The sequence below is a fragment of the Mytilus trossulus genome, chromosome 6 (assembly GCF_036588685.1).
Source record: "Mytilus trossulus isolate FHL-02 chromosome 6, PNRI_Mtr1.1.1.hap1, whole genome shotgun sequence".
Taxonomy (NCBI): domain Eukaryota; kingdom Metazoa; phylum Mollusca; class Bivalvia; order Mytilida; family Mytilidae; genus Mytilus; species Mytilus trossulus.
Genome location: NC_086378.1, coordinates 25,444,049 through 25,449,278, shown reverse-complemented (window position 1 = coordinate 25,449,278; position 5,230 = coordinate 25,444,049). Strand labels below are relative to the sequence as shown.

Below are 5,230 nucleotides of genomic sequence, written 5' to 3'. Positions count from 1 at the left end.
TGAACGGAATTTTTCTACGGACACTAGCAGTATCTACCAACAAAACATGACCTCCGTGTATTCGCACAACAGTGTTAGAGTGTTATTAAACACCATTCAATCAATCAAATAGTTCTTTGAATTGTGTTTTCTATTTTGTCAGATGAGGTGCCTCTCATGTTTGGATTTTGCCTCTTGTAACAGTGTAAACTGTCAGAGTGTACAATAAAATCTTGAATCCTTCTCATTTTTAATAAATCATACAGACCCATACACTGTACATCATTCAGTCGTTGGTCACAGTGGCAATCACACCATATATAATGACAGCTTGGAATATATATTCAATGTACTGCTTATTTTTTCTCTCAATAAATTCAATTACCACATACTGATAGAAAACAAAGTTAAAGAAAAATAGATGTTGATTTCATAAAAAAAAATTATGATGGTTAGTAAGTATGGGACTATAAATTAAATTTATACCAAATATGATAGTCCAAGACCTAATGGAAATTTAATTATATTTCAAATCCTGCTACATTTTCATCACACATTCCCTTTACACCATATACACATTCAATGAACATTCTGTGTCTCATTCAAGCATACTTAAAACTCCAGAATATGTATTAATTCTATGTATGTGTATATGTACCATTATCTCTGTAACTTTAATTTGTATTAAGTTTATGAGAATAAAGTATTCTAAAACTGCAGAATATTTTCTTTTACAGCTAATTTCCTAAAGCTTGTAGAGTAAAAGTTTGGTTGGCCTTTTTTGTTTGTTTGTATAAACATTTACCCAAGCTTAAAGCACTTAAGATTGTCATCTTCAAACAATAAATATAGACAAACTTAAACCTGTAAATATTAAAATTAAATGCAATTGGATGTTATTTAAATTATCATTGTACAATATATATACAAAAAAGCAAACAAGGTAACCAAAGTCTTGCTCTACATGCAATAAGAAATCAGCTGTAATCTGTGCCTTCTTTTTAAGTTATAAGAAACAGAAATACAGGTATATATAGGGTGTAAAGTTTTTTAAAGAAAATATAATAATAATTTTGCAGGGTAAAGAAAAGATGCTATTTGAATAAAAAACAATAAATAAAAATACTCTTAACAACTAATTGACCCTCCTCCCCCCCCTCCAGTTCAGACCCCAATTTATGTATCTGTGGCCCAAATCTGTATAAATTAGAAAAAATCATGAACTTGGACAACTGTTTAAATAATCTATATTTTATTTATATCAATATAATATATTATCTTTTATAATTGCAATGCTAACCATCAATGAGGTGTATATTTTTATGGATAAACAGCATAAAACTAGCAGACATCAGTTTAAACAATATTGAAAATTTAAATTATAATATTTATCATCTTTTTAAGCTTCATGTAATTAGATAATTGAATTATTGATAATTGCTTTTCAATAAGCATTATTTGGTACTTTCTTAAAAGGTGGAGTGAATGTTTTTGTAAGGGAATATATGATCAGTGTCTGACAGAAAACACTACAGGGCAATCTCAAAGTTGTTTCATATTCACTGATTGATTGATTTGAAATTGTGTATTAAATGCAGCCAACATGACTTATTTTACTTCATGTGCTACAAAATGTATGTTTTTCTATGTGTCACAACTTACCATCATAACCAAATATCATAGATTTTTTTTGTTTTGGTTATAAAACATGTTTCACAATCATAGAAATTAGGGAATGGGTGATCCTATTGATGAATCTATTTGCTAATTTGTATGTGAAAACATTTCATCATTCCTAATACTTTTGATTTTGTTTCACATTATTATTAATAAACAATATTAATAATTTTGATTTTAATATTCCATGGAGCACAGCTAAATATACTTTATCCGCCGAATGAAATCACAATTTGTTCACAGTGACACATTTATGAAGTAAAAGTTCTGTGAAACATCCTCTTCTCAGTGATGATAATTAGGACACAATATCACATACTATATGTATTCCACTTTCTTATGAATTTTTTCTTTAATGATCATGAATTAAATACATGTTCCAGAATCATTGCAGTTAGTTATTCATTCATTTCAACCTATTTCCTTTTGTTGAACCTGCTTTTTCATACAGCAAATCTTTTTCTCACTTATTTTTAATACAGTCAATTAAAACTTCTAATTTGTATTCCTTTTAGCACAGTTAAAATAGTCTTGATTCCATTCATTTTGTCACACATATGTATAAGTAAAGAGTCTTTTCAGGAAAATTAATTTTCTCTTTATATCTCATGAACAGGAATCTAATATGAAAATAATATCCTTGTTTGTGTTCCATTTGTTGATCTTCCTTAGAATGACAAGTGCAGTCCTTGTGTCTTATTCATTTTATCAAATGTGCTATTGTATTGGAAGTAGCCATTGTTTCTCATTCATCTTAAAATCCTGCAAAAAAAATATATTATTATACACAATATATTTAATTAAGCCCCATTGCTACTAGTATATATATGCATAATATCTATTACTTCAATCATTGTACTTGATTTATATGCTATAAAAGTGCCCTGTATTTTGAACATAAAAATCATCTTATTCTTATTCTGTTTTAAAAAGAGAACTTCAATATATATTCAAATTTTAGTAAGCTTAATAGCCTAAGCCCTTAGTATCAGCAGTGGTTGGTAAAACCAATAGTAAACTTACATGTTTGTAATAAAATAATTGCCATGTTTGTTTACTTTCTTAACACATAAATATAATTATAGACAGATTAATCTAAACTCATAAGCAATTAATCTTTAAATAGCTTTCATATCACTTCATGTGACTATAAAATAAGTGTCAGTAACAATAATATAATATTTGAATGCTTACATGATAATGCAGACTTCCTACATGTCAAGTCACTTGGAAGCAGTAAAAAAAAACCAGTGAATACAAATTCTGCAAAAGACAAATATAAAATTGCATAACCAAAACTTTATAAGCAATAAACACACCAAAAGATTTTTTTAAAAACATGTAGGAAATAGGCAATAAAGGAGATATTTAAAAAAAAAGATTGATTGTTGGTTGTTTAACGTCCAGTGGCAAATATTTAAAAAAAAAACTGTTGGGTAGTTTATCTGTATGATATTGAAACATTTACATCAATTGATCATGTCAATGTCACTTATTTGGATTATAACATTTTAATAGTTATCAAGCAAATCCTACAAGTAATAAATAGTCTTTAAAATGTCAATTGAATAAAAGTGGTGATCAATTTAAAATTTTCATATCTTTAACTAAAAATTAAATTAGATAATATATTAACTAAGATGAGCAAATTCTCTCATATTGTAAAATCTCAGTAGCCTGTTAACTTAAATATGACTTAATAGTACCTTTTATTTGTTTGTACATGCATTTATAAATTCTTTGTCTTTGTGTGACTGGTATTTTCTCATAAACTTAGAAATGACAATGAATATATAAATACTATTTGTGAAACAGTGCTTTAGTTAAATAACAATAAAAAAAAATAATTCTGAATTGAAACAATGTCATTCTCTGTTCAACATGTAAAAACACCAACACTGTTCATTTGTAGACTTTGTGTGGGTGGTGTATAAAAGTATAAAAAAAATATGACTAAGCCTATTAAGGAGAGGTAGACTGGGTATATATATGATAATAAAATCAACGGTACCAATTTTGTTGCACCAGATGCGCATAGGGGGTGCACCCCTTACTACCAAAGTTAAGGAGCTATGTATGCATAAATGAATAGTTTTAATTTATTGCATACACTGAACCAAGGGGGGATTAAAGGGGGGAGGTAATGATTATGTAACAGTTGGCATGGGAAAAATCAAGTCTAGTACTATAACTAATATTAAAACAATCTTTCTCCGAGCATTTTTTCCATTTAGCTAACTTTATTGCTTCATTGATTGATTCATAGGTCAACGGTTTTCGTCGTTTGTTATCGAAATAAATGACGAATTATGAATGTTTTGGTTCAATTCAATAAATTCAATGAGAAGAAATGGGTACCGATGATAAAGAGTTACAATTTACAACGTATTTACCTCAAAATGTATGCAAAATCCTCCTTTCCATTGTGATTTCCATGTGCCGACTTCTTTGACAAGGTGCTCAACAGCTGATGTTAATGAGTGTGACGTGACAAGCTAAACATGGACGTTGATGAATCTTAGTTTTTCGCGATTTTCTTCCTCAAAACTGTAAGTGTTCAAGGGAACAACGGTTATGTTTGAAGATATTGTTAATGTCGCTATGATGTTGTCGAAAAACAACAAGTTGATAAATCTTTGATCTCGGTGTAACCAAAAAATCACCACTCCATAGCAAATTCTCCCAACGTCCGATTTAGCCAATCAAAATTCGTATAGTTTCGAAAATGACGTAATAGATGAGATTTCGATGCTATCATAAAAAATCGTCAAAAATGATTTGAAACCGCATTAACCTACCCGCGAGTCACAAATATGCCTCGTCAAGGTCATTTTTTTATACTAGTCTAAAGTATACTTATTTCCTTTATGTTCCAGATATTCATTTTTATGTGTTTAATGCACGTGGTCAGATAAAGATGATTCATAAATCGATAATCTCAAGGAACTGTATTCTAAAAGTTTATTTGTAGTTTGTCTGACACATTTGAAAGAGAAAGCTGGCAACATTTGTCTGTTACGGATTTGAAAAAGAAATACAACGTAAGAATATAAGGTAGATCCCATGTTACAACTAATTCAGCTTGATACAAACTCTAAAGCATTATATTAAATATCTTTTTATTTTCGCTGTTTATATAGTAATATTTATATAGAAAATAAAAGTTATAGTGCAACGTCGTTTTTCAATTAATTGTATAGTCAAATATAACTTTGTCTTATTTTTTTTGTGTTTTTATTGTTCAGAACAACACTCTTAACAACTGAAACAAAATCGTCAAGATCCCTGTGCAAAAGTATTTTGTTCGACCCAACAATTTTCGTTAGGTGTCACTGCTTAACACTAACCACTTTCATTTATATATTAATGTTCATTTAGTGTAATTGAAAACAAGCAAACAACAAAACAGCAAATAACAGGAATTAAATGTCACTAAACGAAAGCCGTAACATACTAAAAGGACATGTAAACTCATAAGTTGAAAATAAAATGACAACGTCATGGCTAAAAATGAAAAGGAAAACGACAAGCAATAGAACACATCAGTCCCACCATTATCTTTGGTTGATACCAG

General features: G+C 28.9%; 1 long non-coding RNA gene across 1 annotated transcript; it reads right to left on the bottom strand.

The window, feature by feature from the left end:
• Positions 1-1,328: 1,328 nt before the first annotated feature.
• On the bottom strand, positions 1,329-4,362 carry LOC134720986 (uncharacterized). Its single transcript, XR_010107818.1, has 3 exons — positions 4,050-4,362; positions 2,851-2,919; positions 1,329-2,418 (listed from the first exon to the last, which is right to left on the bottom strand). It is a non-coding gene; the product is annotated as an uncharacterized LOC134720986 (long non-coding RNA).
• Positions 4,363-5,230: the final 868 nt, after the last annotated feature.